This window comes from Schistocerca americana, chromosome 2 (genome assembly GCF_021461395.2).
Source record: "Schistocerca americana isolate TAMUIC-IGC-003095 chromosome 2, iqSchAmer2.1, whole genome shotgun sequence".
Classification (NCBI taxonomy): domain Eukaryota; kingdom Metazoa; phylum Arthropoda; class Insecta; order Orthoptera; family Acrididae; genus Schistocerca; species Schistocerca americana.
The window spans coordinates 641,010,332-641,024,877 of record NC_060120.1 but is presented as its reverse complement, the minus strand read 5'-3'; the positions used below and the strand labels follow the sequence as shown (position 1 = coordinate 641,024,877).

General features: G+C 48.0%; 16 non-coding genes across 16 annotated transcripts; all 16 read right to left on the bottom strand.

Annotated features, from left to right (window-relative positions):
* Window positions 1-173: 173 nt before the first annotated feature.
* Trnas-gcu lies at window positions 174-255 on the bottom strand. Its single transcript has one exon. It is a non-coding gene; the product is annotated as a tRNA-Ser (tRNA).
* Window positions 256-1,093: 838 nt separating this feature from the next.
* Window positions 1,094-1,175, bottom strand: Trnas-gcu. Its single transcript has one exon. It is a non-coding gene; the product is annotated as a tRNA-Ser (tRNA).
* An 838-nt stretch (window positions 1,176-2,013) lies between these two features.
* On the bottom strand, window positions 2,014-2,095 carry Trnas-gcu. Its single transcript has one exon. It is a non-coding gene; the product is annotated as a tRNA-Ser (tRNA).
* Window positions 2,096-2,933: 838 nt separating this feature from the next.
* Window positions 2,934-3,015, bottom strand: Trnas-gcu. The gene has a single exon. It is a non-coding gene; the product is annotated as a tRNA-Ser (tRNA).
* An 838-nt stretch (window positions 3,016-3,853) lies between these two features.
* Window positions 3,854-3,935, bottom strand: Trnas-gcu. Its single transcript has one exon. It is a non-coding gene; the product is annotated as a tRNA-Ser (tRNA).
* An 838-nt stretch (window positions 3,936-4,773) lies between these two features.
* Window positions 4,774-4,855, bottom strand: Trnas-gcu. The gene has a single exon. It is a non-coding gene; the product is annotated as a tRNA-Ser (tRNA).
* Window positions 4,856-5,693: 838 nt separating this feature from the next.
* On the bottom strand, window positions 5,694-5,775 carry Trnas-gcu. The gene has a single exon. It is a non-coding gene; the product is annotated as a tRNA-Ser (tRNA).
* Window positions 5,776-6,613: 838 nt separating this feature from the next.
* Window positions 6,614-6,695, bottom strand: Trnas-gcu. The gene has a single exon. It is a non-coding gene; the product is annotated as a tRNA-Ser (tRNA).
* Window positions 6,696-7,533: 838 nt separating this feature from the next.
* Window positions 7,534-7,615, bottom strand: Trnas-gcu. The gene has a single exon. It is a non-coding gene; the product is annotated as a tRNA-Ser (tRNA).
* Window positions 7,616-8,453: 838 nt separating this feature from the next.
* On the bottom strand, window positions 8,454-8,535 carry Trnas-gcu. The gene has a single exon. It is a non-coding gene; the product is annotated as a tRNA-Ser (tRNA).
* An 838-nt stretch (window positions 8,536-9,373) lies between these two features.
* Window positions 9,374-9,455, bottom strand: Trnas-gcu. Its single transcript has one exon. It is a non-coding gene; the product is annotated as a tRNA-Ser (tRNA).
* An 839-nt stretch (window positions 9,456-10,294) lies between these two features.
* On the bottom strand, window positions 10,295-10,376 carry Trnas-gcu. The gene has a single exon. It is a non-coding gene; the product is annotated as a tRNA-Ser (tRNA).
* Window positions 10,377-11,214: 838 nt separating this feature from the next.
* Trnas-gcu lies at window positions 11,215-11,296 on the bottom strand. Its single transcript has one exon. It is a non-coding gene; the product is annotated as a tRNA-Ser (tRNA).
* Window positions 11,297-12,134: 838 nt separating this feature from the next.
* Window positions 12,135-12,216, bottom strand: Trnas-gcu. Its single transcript has one exon. It is a non-coding gene; the product is annotated as a tRNA-Ser (tRNA).
* An 838-nt stretch (window positions 12,217-13,054) lies between these two features.
* On the bottom strand, window positions 13,055-13,136 carry Trnas-gcu. The gene has a single exon. It is a non-coding gene; the product is annotated as a tRNA-Ser (tRNA).
* Window positions 13,137-13,974: 838 nt separating this feature from the next.
* On the bottom strand, window positions 13,975-14,056 carry Trnas-gcu. The gene has a single exon. It is a non-coding gene; the product is annotated as a tRNA-Ser (tRNA).
* Between the last annotated feature and the right edge of the window lie 490 nt (window positions 14,057-14,546).

Sequence of the window (14,546 nt, the reverse complement as noted above, 5' to 3'; positions counted from 1 at the left end):
TTTAATTCGAAGGGCATACGCTATGGAATGTTGTGCGCTTTCATCTGGTACGCAGTTTTGTCTCGTATTTCATACACACTCTATCTGCCACGTACACGCGCCGTTGTTACTACTGTGTGGCGTTTTGCACGGAGAGGGAGTGACCGCAAACGAGTGCCTTACGTAAAATTCTTCGACGAGGATGGGATTCGAACCCACGCGTGCAGAGCACATTGGATTAGCAGTCCAACGCCTTAACCACTCGGCCACCTCGTCTGCTGCAACTGCAGCTGTGTCTTTGGCGAGTGCTTGGCGAAGGAAGACATTTGTCGATTCGAAAACGCATTCAAAACATCGTACTGGGCCGCTGTTAACGTCTAATGCCATGCAGCAGTGCAGCCGACCAAGCTCCCACTCGCGAATCGTTTAATGACAGCATCCGTCCACGTCGATATCCGATCGGGGCAAAATCACCGACCCACTTATTTACTGCAGGAATAAGCATTGTATCGACATGTAGTGTCGTCTAATGCAATGAGAAAGGTGTTGTGCATACTTTTCCACGACTTACTGCAACGAAACGTACAGCTCGATACGCTACACTGATATTGCTAGCTAGGTTTTGACGTTCCCCGTAGCCCAAGATTGTCCTGCTGTTTGCGATGGAGCTTGGTGTTTGGGCGGCCACTGGCGACGGATGTCTGCAAAGTCAAGTCTCTCCAGTAGGCCCTGTCAAATCGCTTCTGTAGATGGCGGCCTGGCTTTAAACAAACTGTCGGAAGGCGACAGTTGTGCTACAGATGGAATATTATAGGCTTGATACGTTAAAATGACTGCGACAGGTATGCACTTAAATATAAATAACAACTCGTCGTTCGCAAATACCAACATACTCTTTGCTGGAACCGAAATTTGATTGGTTTATAGATCTCGAAATGATGTTTAATTCGAAGGGCATACGCTATGGAATGTTGTGCGCTTTCATCTGGTACGCAGTTTTGTCTCGTATTTCATACACACTCTATCTGCCACGTACACGCGCCGTTGTTACTACTGTGTGGCGTTTTGCACGGAGAGGGAGTGACCGCAAACGAGTGCCTTACGTAAAATTCTTCGACGAGGATGGGATTCGAACCCACGCGTGCAGAGCACATTGGATTAGCAGTCCAACGCCTTAACCACTCGGCCACCTCGTCTGCTGCAACTGCAGCTGTGTCTTTGGCGAGTGCTTGCCGAAGGAAGACATTTGTCGATTCGAAAACGCATTCAAAACATCGTACTGGGCCGCTGTTAACGTCTAATGCCATGCAGCAGTGCAGCCGACCAAGCTCCCACTCGCGAATCGTTTAATGACAGCATCCGTCCACGTCGATATCCGATCGGGGCAAAATCACCGACCCACTTATTTACTGCAGGAATAAGCATTGTATCGACATGTAGTGTCGTCTAATGCAATGAGAAAGGTGTTGTGCATACTTTTCCACGACTTACTGCAACGAAACGTACAGCTCGATACGCTACACTGATATTGCTAGCTAGGTTTTGACGTTCCCCGTAGCCCAAGATTGTCCTGCTGTTTGCGATGGAGCTTGGTGTTTGGGCGGCCACTGGCGACGGATGTCTGCAAAGTCAAGTCTCTCCAGTAGGCCCTGTCAAATCGCTTCTGTAGATGGCGGCCTGGCTTTAAACAAACTGTCGGAAGGCGACAGTTGTGCTACAGATGGATTATTATAGGCTTGATACGTTAAAATGACTGCGACAGGTATGCACTTAAATATAAATAACAACTCGTCGTTCGCAAATACCAACATACTCTTTGCTAGAACCGAAATTTGATTGGTTTATAGATCTCGAAATGATGTTTAATTCGAAGGGCATACGCTATGGAATGTTGTGCGCTTTCATCTGGTACGCAGTTTTGTCTCGTATTTCATACACACTCTATCTGCCACGTACACGCGCCGTTGTTACTACTGTGTGGCGTTTCGCACGGAGAGGGAGTGACCGCAAACGAGTGCCTTACGTAAAATTCTTCGACGAGGATGGGATTCGAACCCACGCGTGCAGAGCACATTGGATTAGCAGTCCAACGCCTTAACCACTCGGCCACCTCGTCTGCTGCAACTGCAGCTGTGTCTTTGGCGAGTGCTTGGCGAAGGAAGACATTTGTCGATTCGAAAACGCATTCAAAACATCGTACTGGGCCGCTGTTAACGTCTAATGCCATGCAGCAGTGCAGCCGACCAAGCTCCCACTCGCGAATCGTTTAATGACAGCATCCGTCCACGTCGATATCCGATCGGGGCAAAATCACCGACCCACTTATTTACTGCAGGAATAAGCATTGTATCGACATGTAGTGTCGTCTAATGCAATGAGAAAGGTGTTGTGCATACTTTTCCACGACTTACTGCAACGAAACGTACAGCTCGATACGCTACACTGATATTGCTAGCTAGGTTTTGACGTTCCCCGTAGCCCAAGATTGTCCTGCTGTTTGCGATGGAGCTTGGTGTTTGGGCGGCCACTGGCGACGGATGTCTGCAAAGTCAAGTCTCTCCAGTAGGCCCTGTCAAATCGCTTCTGTAGATGGCGGCCTGGCTTTAAACAAACTGTCGGAAGGCGACAGTTGTGCTACAGATGGAATATTATAGGCTTGATACGTTAAAATGACTGCGACAGGTATGCACTTAAATATAAATAACAACTCGTCGTTCGCAAATACCAACATACTCTTTGCTGGAACCGAAATTTGATTGGTTTATAGATCTCGAAATGATGTTTAATTCGAAGGGCATACGCTATGGAATGTTGTGCGCTTTCATCTGGTACGCAGTTTTGTCTCGTATTTCATACACACTCTATCTGCCACGTACACGCGCCGTTGTTACTACTGTGTGGCGTTTTGCACGGAGAGGGAGTGACCGCAAACGAGTGCCTTACGTAAAATTCTTCGACGAGGATGGGATTCGAACCCACGCGTGCAGAGCACATTGGATTAGCAGTCCAACGCCTTAACCACTCGGCCACCTCGTCTGCTGCAACTGCAGCTGTGTCTTTGGCGAGTGCTTGCCGAAGGAAGACATTTGTCGATTCGAAAACGCATTCAAAACATCGTACTGGGCCGCTGTTAACGTCTAATGCCATGCAGCAGTGCAGCCGACCAAGCTCCCACTCGCGAATCGTTTAATGACAGCATCCGTCCACGTCGATATCCGATCGGGGCAAAATCACCGACCCACTTATTTACTGCAGGAATAAGCATTGTATCGACATGTAGTGTCGTGTAATGCAATGAGAAAGGTGTTGTGCATACTTTTCCACGACTTACTGCAACGAAACGTACAGCTCGATACGCTACACTGATATTGCTAGCTAGGTTTTGACGTTCCCCGTAGCCCAAGATTGTCCTGCTGTTTGCGATGGAGCTTGGTGTTTGGGCGGCCACTGGCGACGGATGTCTGCAAAGTCAAGTCTCTCCAGTAGGCCCTGTCAAATCGCTTCTGTAGATGGCGGCCTGGCTTTAAACAAACTGTCGGAAGGCGACAGTTGTGCTACAGATGGATTATTATAGGCTTGATACGTTAAAATGACTGCGACAGGTATGCACTTAAATATAAATAACAACTCGTCGTTCGCAAATACCAACATACTCTTTGCTGGAACCGAAATTTGATTGGTTTATAGATCTCGAAATGATGTTTAATTCGAAGGGCATACGCTATGGAATGTTGTGCGCTTTCATCTGGTACGCAGTTTTGTCTCGTATTTCATACACACTCTATCTGCCACGTACACGCGCCGTTGTTACTACTGTGTGGCGTTTTGCACGGAGAGGGAGTGACCGCAAACGAGTGCCTTACGTAAAATTCTTCGACGAGGATGGGATTCGAACCCACGCGTGCAGAGCACATTGGATTAGCAGTCCAACGCCTTAACCACTCGGCCACCTCGTCTGCTGCAACTGCAGCTGTGTCTTTGGCGAGTGCTTGCCGAAGGAAGACATTTGTCGATTCGAAAACGCATTCAAAACATCGTACTGGGCCGCTGTTAACGTCTAATGCCATGCAGCAGTGCAGCCGACCAAGCTCCCACTCGCGAATCGTTTAATGACAGCATCCGTCCACGTCGATATCCGATCGGGGCAAAATCACCGACCCACTTATTTACTGCAGGAATAAGCATTGTATCGACATGTAGTGTCGTCTAATGCAATGAGAAAGGTGTTGTGCATACTTTTCCACGACTTACTGCAACGAAACGTACAGCTCGATACGCTACACTGATATTGCTAGCTAGGTTTTGACGTTCCCCGTAGCCCAAGATTGTCCTGCTGTTTGCGATGGAGCTTGGTGTTTGGGCGGCCACTGGCGACGGATGTCTGCAAAGTCAAGTCTCTCCAGTAGGCCCTGTCAAATCGCTTCTGTAGATGGCGGCCTGGCTTTAAACAAACTGTCGGAAGGCGACAGTTGTGCTACAGATGGATTATTATAGGCTTGATACGTTAAAATGACTGCGACAGGTATGCACTTAAATATAAATAACAACTCGTCGTTCGCAAATACCAACATACTCTTTGCTAGAACCGAAATTTGATTGGTTTATAGATCTCGAAATGATGTTTAATTCGAAGGGCATACGCTATGGAATGTTGTGCGCTTTCATCTGGTACGCAGTTTTGTCTCGTATTTCATACACACTCTATCTGCCACGTACACGCGCCGTTGTTACTACTGTGTGGCGTTTTGCACGGAGAGGGAGTGACCGCAAACGAGTGCCTTACGTAAAATTCTTCGACGAGGATGGGATTCGAACCCACGCGTGCAGAGCACATTGGATTAGCAGTCCAACGCCTTAACCACTCGGCCACCTCGTCTGCTGCAACTGCAGCTGTGTCTTTGGCGAGTGCTTGGCGAAGGAAGACATTTGTCGATTCGAAAACGCATTCAAAACATCGTACTGGGCCGCTGTTAACGTCTAATGCCATGCAGCAGTGCAGCCGACCAAGCTCCCACTCGCGAATCGTTTAATGACAGCATCCGTCCACGTCGATATCCGATCGGGGCAAAATCACCGACCCACTTATTTACTGCAGGAATAAGCATTGTATCGACATGTAGTGTCGTGTAATGCAATGAGAAAGGTGTTGTGCATACTTTTCCACGACTTACTGCAACGAAACGTACAGCTCGATACGCTACACTGATATTGCTAGCTAGGTTTTGACGTTCCCCGTAGCCCAAGATTGTCCTGCTGTTTGCGATGGAGCTTGGTGTTTGGGCGGCCACTGGCGACGGATGTCTGCAAAGTCAAGTCTCTCCAGTAGGCCCTGTCAAATCGCTTCTGTAGATGGCGGCCTGGCTTTAAACAAACTGTCGGAAGGCGACAGTTGTGCTACAGATGGAATATTATAGGCTTGATACGTTAAAATGACTGCGACAGGTATGCACTTAAATATAAATAACAACTCGTCGTTCGCAAATACCAACATACTCTTTGCTGGAACCGAAATTTGATTGGTTTATAGATCTCGAAATGATGTTTAATTCGAAGGGCATACGCTATGGAATGTTGTGCGCTTTCATCTGGTACGCAGTTTTGTCTCGTATTTCATACACACTCTATCTGCCACGTACACGCGCCGTTGTTACTACTGTGTGGCGTTTTGCACGGAGAGGGAGTGACCGCAAACGAGTGCCTTACGTAAAATTCTTCGACGAGGATGGGATTCGAACCCACGCGTGCAGAGCACATTGGATTAGCAGTCCAACGCCTTAACCACTCGGCCACCTCGTCTGCTGCAACTGCAGCTGTGTCTTTGGCGAGTGCTTGCCGAAGGAAGACATTTGTCGATTCGAAAACGCATTCAAAACATCGTACTGGGCCGCTGTTAACGTCTAATGCCATGCAGCAGTGCAGCCGACCAAGCTCCCACTCGCGAATCGTTTAATGACAGCATCCGTCCACGTCGATATCCGATCGGGGCAAAATCACCGACCCACTTATTTACTGCAGGAATAAGCATTGTATCGACATGTAGTGTCGTGTAATGCAATGAGAAAGGTGTTGTGCATACTTTTCCACGACTTACTGCAACGAAACGTACAGCTCGATACGCTACACTGATATTGCTAGCTAGGTTTTGACGTTCCCCGTAGCCCAAGATTGTCCTGCTGTTTGCGATGGAGCTTGGTGTTTGGGCGGCCACTGGCGACGGATGTCTGCAAAGTCAAGTCTCTCCAGTAGGCCCTGTCAAATCGCTTCTGTAGATGGCGGCCTGGCTTTAAACAAACTGTCGGAAGGCGACAGTTGTGCTACAGATGGATTATTATAGGCTTGATACGTTAAAATGACTGCGACAGGTATGCACTTAAATATAAATAACAACTCGTCGTTCGCAAATACCAACATACTCTTTGCTGGAACCGAAATTTGATTGGTTTATAGATCTCGAAATGATGTTTAATTCGAAGGGCATACGCTATGGAATGTTGTGCGCTTTCATCTGGTACGCAGTTTTGTCTCGTATTTCATACACACTCTATCTGCCACGTACACGCGCCGTTGTTACTACTGTGTGGCGTTTTGCACGGAGAGGGAGTGACCGCAAACGAGTGCCTTACGTAAAATTCTTCGACGAGGATGGGATTCGAACCCACGCGTGCAGAGCACATTGGATTAGCAGTCCAACGCCTTAACCACTCGGCCACCTCGTCTGCTGCAACTGCAGCTGTGTCTTTGGCGAGTGCTTGCCGAAGGAAGACATTTGTCGATTCGAAAACGCATTCAAAACATCGTACTGGGCCGCTGTTAACGTCTAATGCCATGCAGCAGTGCAGCCGACCAAGCTCCCACTCGCGAATCGTTTAATGACAGCATCCGTCCACGTCGATATCCGATCGGGGCAAAATCACCGACCCACTTATTTACTGCAGGAATAAGCATTGTATCGACATGTAGTGTCGTGTAATGCAATGAGAAAGGTGTTGTGCATACTTTTCCACGACTTACTGCAACGAAACGTACAGCTCGATACGCTACACTGATATTGCTAGCTAGGTTTTGACGTTCCCCGTAGCCCAAGATTGTCCTGCTGTTTGCGATGGAGCTTGGTGTTTGGGCGGCCACTGGCGACGGATGTCTGCAAAGTCAAGTCTCTCCAGTAGGCCCTGTCAAATCGCTTCTGTAGATGGCGGCCTGGCTTTAAACAAACTGTCGGAAGGCGACAGTTGTGCTACAGATGGATTATTATAGGCTTGATACGTTAAAATGACTGCGACAGGTATGCACTTAAATATAAATAACAACTCGTCGTTCGCAAATACCAACATACTCTTTGCTGGAACCGAAATTTGATTGGTTTATAGATCTCGAAATGATGTTTAATTCGAAGGGCATACGCTATGGAATGTTGTGCGCTTTCATCTGGTACGCAGTTTTGTCTCGTATTTCATACACACTCTATCTGCCACGTACACGCGCCGTTGTTACTACTGTGTGGCGTTTTGCACGGAGAGGGAGTGAATGCAAACGAGTGCCTTACGTAAAATTCTTCGACGAGGATGGGATTCGAACCCACGCGTGCAGAGCACATTGGATTAGCAGTCCAACGCCTTAACCACTCGGCCACCTCGTCTGCTGCAACTGCAGCTGTGTCTTTGGCGAGTGCTTGCCGAAGGAAGACATTTGTCGATTCGAAAACGCATTCAAAACATCGTACTGGGCCGCTGTTAACGTCTAATGCCATGCAGCAGTGCAGCCGACCAAGCTCCCACTCGCGAATCGTTTAATGACAGCATCCGTCCACGTCGATATCCGATCGGGGCAAAATCACCGACCCACTTATTTACTGCAGGAATAAGCCTTGTATCGACATGTAGTGTCGTCTAATGCAATGAGAAAGGTGTTGTGCATACTTTTCCACGACTTACTGCAACGAAACGTACAGCTCGATACGCTACACTGATATTGCTAGCTAGGTTTTGACGTTCCCCGTAGCCCAAGATTGTCCTGCTGTTTGCGATGGAGCTTGGTGTTTGGGCGGCCACTGGCGACGGATGTCTGCAAAGTCAAGTCTCTCCAGTAGGCCCTGTCAAATCGCTTCTGTAGATGGCGGCCTGGCTTTAAACAAACTGTCGGAAGGCGACAGTTGTGCTACAGATGGAATATTATAGGCTTGATACGTTAAAATGACTGCGACAGGTATGCACTTAAATATAAATAACAACTCGTCGTTCGCAAATACCACCATACTCTTTGCTGGAACCGAAATTTGATTGGTTTATAGATCTCGAAATGATGTTTAATTCGAAGGGCATACGCTATGGAATGTTGTGCGCTTTCATCTGGTACGCAGTTTTGTCTCGTATTTCATACACACTCTATCTGCCACGTACACGCGCCGTTGTTACTACTGTGTGGCGTTTTGCACGGAGAGGGAGTGACCGCAAACGAGTGCCTTACGTAAAATTCTTCGACGAGGATGGGATTCGAACCCACGCGTGCAGAGCACATTGGATTAGCAGTCCAACGCCTTAACCACTCGGCCACCTCGTCTGCTGCAACTGCAGCTGTGTCTTTGGCGAGTGCTTGGCGAAGGAAGACATTTGTCGATTCGAAAACGCATTCAAAACATCGTACTGGGCCGCTGTTAACGTCTAATGCCATGCAGCAGTGCAGCCGACCAAGCTCCCACTCGCGAATCGTTTAATGACAGCATCCGTCCACGTCGATATCCGATCGGGGCAAAATCACCGACCCACTTATTTACTGCAGGAATAAGCATTGTATCGACATGTAGTGTCGTCTAATGCAATGAGAAAGGTGTTGTGCATACTTTTCCACGACTTACTGCAACGAAACGTACAGCTCGATACGCTACACTGATATTGCTAGCTAGGTTTTGACGTTCCCCGTAGCCCAAGATTGTCCTGCTGTTTGCGATGGAGCTTGGTGTTTGGGCGGCCACTGGCGACGGATGTCTGCAAAGTCAAGTCTCTCCAGTAGGCCCTGTCAAATCGCTTCTGTAGATGGCGGCCTGGCTTTAAACAAACTGTCGGAAGGCGACAGTTGTGCTACAGATGGATTATTATAGGCTTGATACGTTAAAATGACTGCGACAGGTATGCACTTAAATATAAGTAACAACTCGTCGTTCGCAAATACCAACATACTCTTTGCTAGAACCGAAATTTGATTGGTTTATAGATCTCGAAATGATGTTTAATTCGAAGGGCATACGCTATGGAATGTTGTGCGCTTTCATCTGGTACGCAGTTTTGTCTCGTATTTCATACACACTCTATCTGCCACGTACACGCGCCGTTGTTACTACTGTGTGGCGTTTTGCACGGAGAGGGAGTGACCGCAAACGAGTGCCTTACGTAAAATTCTTCGACGAGGATGGGATTCGAACCCACGCGTGCAGAGCACATTGGATTAGCAGTCCAACGCCTTAACCACTCGGCCACCTCGTCTGCTGCAACTGCAGCTGTGTCTTTGGCGAGTGCTTGCCGAAGGAAGACATTTGTCGATTCGAAAACGCATTCAAAACATCGTACTGGGCCGCTGTTAACGTCTAATGCCATGCAGCAGTGCAGCCGACCAAGCTCCCACTCGCGAATCATTTAATGACAGCATCCGTCCACGTCGATATCCGATCGGGGCAAAATCACCGACCCACTTATTTACTGCAGGAATAAGCATTGTATCGACATGTAGTGTCGTCTAATGCAATGAGAAAGGTGTTGTGCATACTTTTCCACGACTTACTGCAACATAAACGTACAGCTCGATACGCTACACTGATATTGCTAGCTAGGTTTTGACGTTCCCCGTAGCCCAAGATTGTCCTGCTGTTTGCGATGGAGCTTGGTGTTTGGGCGGCCACTGGCGACGGATGTCTGCAAAGTCAAGTCTCTCCAGTAGGCCCTGTCAAATCGCTTCTGTAGATGGCGGCCTGGCTTTAAACAAACTGTCGGAAGGCGACAGTTGTGCTACAGATGGATTATTATAGGCTTGATACGTTAAAATGACTGCGACAGGTATAAACATAAATATAAATAACAACTCGTCGTTCGCAAATACCAACATACTCTTTGCTGGAACCGAAATTTGATTGGTTTATAGATCTCGAAATGATGTTTAATTCGAAGGGCATACGCTATGGAATGTTGTGCGCTTTCATCTGGTACGCAGTTTTGTCTCGTATTTCATACACACTCTATCTGCCACGTACACGCGCCGTTGTTACTACTGTGTGGCGTTTTGCACGGAGAGGGAGTGACCGCAAACGAGTGCCTTACGTAAAATTCTTCGACGAGGATGGGATTCGAACCCACGCGTGCAGAGCACATTGGATTAGCAGTCCAACGCCTTAACCACTCGGCCACCTCGTCTGCTGCAACTGCAGCTGTGTCTTTGGCGAGTGCTTGGCGAAGGAAGACATTTGTCGATTCGAAAACGCATTCAAAACATCGTACTGGGCCGCTGTTAACGTCTAATGCCATGCAGCAGTGCAGCCGACCAAGCTCCCACTCGCGAATCGTTTAATGACAGCATCCGTCCACGTCGATATCCGATCGGGGCAAAATCACCGACCCACTTATTTACTGCAGGAATAAGCATTGTATCGACATGTAGTGTCGTCTAATGCAATGAGAAAGGTGTTGTGCATACTTTTCCACGACTTACTGCAACGAAACGTACAGCTCGATACGCTACACTGATATTGCTAGCTAGGTTTTGACGTTCCCCGTAGCCCAAGATTGTCCTGCTGTTTGCGATGGAGCTTGGTGTTTGGGCGGCCACTGGCGACGGATGTCTGCAAAGTCAAGTCTCTCCAGTAGGCCCTGTCAAATCGCTTCTGTAGATGGCGGCCTGGCTTTAAACAAACTGTCGGAAGGCGACAGTTGTGCTACAGATGGATTATTATAGGCTTGATACGTTAAAATGACTGCGACAGGTATGCACTTAAATATAAATAACAACTCGTCGTTCGCAAATACCAACATACTCTTTGCTAGAACCGAAATTTGATTGGTTTATAGATCTCGAAATGATGTTTAATTCGAAGGACATACGCTATGGAATGTTGTGCGCTTTCATCTGGTACGCAGTTTTGTCTCGTATTTCATACACACTCTATCTGCCACGTACACGCGCCGTTGTTACTACTGTGTGGCGTTTTGCACGGAGAGGGAGTGACCGCAAACGAGTGCCTTACGTAAAATTCTTCGACGAGGATGGGATTCGAACCCACGCGTGCAGAGCACATTGGATTAGCAGTCCAACGCCTTAACCACTCGGCCACCTCGTCTGCTGCAACTGCAGCTGTGTCTTTGGCGAGTGCTTGCCGAAGGAAGACATTTGTCGATTCGAAAACGCATTCAAAACATCGTACTGGGCCGCTGTTAACGTCTAATGCCATGCAGCAGTGCAGCCGACCAAGCTCCCACTCGCGAATCGTTTAATGACAGCATCCGTCCACGTCGATATCCGATCGGGGCAAAATCACCGACCCACTTATTTACTGCAGGAATAAGCATTGTATCGACATGTAGTGTCGTCTAATGCAATGAGAAAGGTGTTGTGCATACTTTTCCACGACTTACTGCAACGAAACGTACAGCTCGATACGCTACACTGATATTGCTAGCTAGGTTTTGACGTTCCCCGTAGCCCAAGATTGTCCTGCTGTTTGCGATGGAGCTTGGTGTTTGGGCGGCCACTGGCGACGGATGTCTGCAAAGTCAAGTCTCTCCAGTAGGCCCTGTCAAATCGCTTCTGTAGATGGCGGCCTGGCTTTAAACAAACTGTCGGAAGGCGACAGTTGTGCTACAGATGGATTATTATAGGCTTGATACGTTAAAATGACTGCGACAGGTATAAACATAAATATAAATAACAACTCGTCGTTCGCAAATACCAACATACTCTTTGCTGGAACCGAAATTTGATTGGTTTATAGATCTCGAAATGATGTTTAATTCGAAGGGCATACGCTATGGAATGTTGTGCGCTTTCATCTGGTACGCAGTTTTGTCTCGTATTTCATACACACTCTATCTGCCACGTACACGCGCCGTTGTTACTACTGTGTGGCGTTTTGCACGGAGAGGGAGTGACCGCAAACGAGTGCCTTACGTAAAATTCTTCGACGAGGATGGGATTCGAACCCACGCGTGCAGAGCACATTGGATTAGCAGTCCAACGCCTTAACCACTCGGCCACCTCGTCTGCTGCAACTGCAGCTGTGTCTTTGGCGAGTGCTTGGCGAAGGAAGACATTTGTCGATTCGAAAACGCATTCAAAACATCGTACTGGGCCGCTGTTAACGTCTAATGCCATGCAGCAGTGCAGCCGACCAAGCTCCCACTCGCGAATCGTTTAATGACAGCATCCGTCCACGTCGATATCCGATCGGGGCAAAATCACCGACCCACTTATTTACTGCAGGAATAAGCATTGTATCGACATGTAGTGTCGTCTAATGCAATGAGAAAGGTGTTGTGCATACTTTTCCACGACTTACTGCAACGAAACGTACAGCTCGATACGCTACACTGATATTGCTAGCTAGGTTTTGACGTTCCCCGTAGCCCAAGATTGTCCTGCTGTTTGCGATGGAGCTTGGTGTTTGGGCGGCCACTGGCGACGGATGTCTGCAAAGTCAAGTCTCTCCAGTAGGCCCTGTCAAATCGCTTCTGTAGATGGCGGCCTGGCTTTAAACAAACTGTCGGAAGGCGACAGTTGTGCTACAGATGGATTATTATAGGCTTGATACGTTAAAATGACTGCGACAGGTATGCACTTAAATATAAATAACAACTCGTCGTTCGCAAATACCAACATACTCTTTGCTAGAACCGAAATTTGATTGGTTTATAGATCTCGAAATGATGTTTAATTCGAAGGACATACGCTATGGAATGTTGTGCGCTTTCATCTGGTACGCAGTTTTGTCTCGTATTTCATACACACTCTATCTGCCACGTACACGCGCCGTTGTTACTACTGTGTGGCGTTTTGCACGGAGAGGGAGTGACCGCAAACGAGTGCCTTACGTAAAATTCTTCGACGAGGATGGGATTCGAACCCACGCGTGCAGAGCACATTGGATTAGCAGTCCAACGCCTTAACCACTCGGCCACCTCGTCTGCTGCAACTGCAGCTGTGTCTTTGGCGAGTGCTTGCCGAAGGAAGACATTTGTCGATTCGAAAACGCATTCAAAACATCGTACTGGGCCGCTGTTAACGTCTAATGCCATGCAGCAGTGCAGCCGACCAAGCTCCCACTCGCGAATCGTTTAATGACAGCATCCGTCCACGTCGATATCCGATCGGGGCAAAATCACCGACCCACTTATTTACTGCAGGAATAAGCATTGTATCGACATGTAGTGTCGTCTAATGCAATGAGAAAGGTGTTGTGCATACTTTTCCACGACTTACTGCAACGAAACGTACAGCTCGATACGCTACACTGATATTGCTAGCTAGGTTTTGACGTTCCCCGTAGCCCAAGATTGTCCTGCTGTTTGCGATGGAGCTTGGTGTTTGGGCGGCCACTGGCGACGGATGTCTGCAAAGTCAAGTCTCTCCAGTAGGCCCTGTCAAATCGCTTCTGTAGATGGCGGCCTGGCTTTAAACAAACTGTCGGAAGGCGACAGTTGTGCTACAGATGGATTATTATAGGCTTGATACGTTAAAATGACTGCGACAGGTATGCACTTAAATATAAATAACAACTCGTCGTTCGCAAATACCAACATACTCTTTGCTGGAACCGAAATTTGATTGGTTTATAGATCTCGAAATGATGTTTAATTCGAAGGGCATACGCTATGGAATGTTGTGCGCTTTCATCTGGTACGCAGTTTTGTCTCGTATTTCATACACACTCTATCTGCCACGTACACGCGCCGTTGTTACTACTGTGTGGCGTTTTGCACGGAGAGGGAGTGACCGCAAACGAGTGCCTTACGTAAAATTCTTCGACGAGGATGGGATTCGAACCCACGCGTGCAGAGCACATTGGATTAGCAGTCCAACGCCTTAACCACTCGGCCACCTCGTCTGCTGCAACTGCAGCTGTGTCTTTGGCGAGTGCTTGCCGAAGGAAGACATTTGTCGATTCGAAAACGCATTCAAAACATCGTACTGGGCCGCTGTTAACGTCTAATGCCATGCAGCAGTGCAGCCGACCAAGCTCCCACTCGCGAATCGTTTAATGACAGCATCCGTCCACGTCGATATCCGATCGGGGCAAAATCACCGACCCACTTATTTACTGCAGGAATAAGCATTGTATCGACATGTAGTGTCGTCTAATGCAATGAGAAAGGTGTTGTGCATACTTTTCCACGACTTACTGCAACGAAACGTACAGCTCGATACGCTACACTGATATTGCTAGCTAGGTTTTGACGTTCCCCGTAGCCCAAGATTGTCCTGCTGTTTGCGATGGAGCTTGGTGTTTGGGCGGCCACTGGCGACGGATGTCTGCAAAGTCAAGTCTCTCCAGTAGGCCCTGTCAAATCGCTTCTGTAGATGGCGGCCTGGCTTTA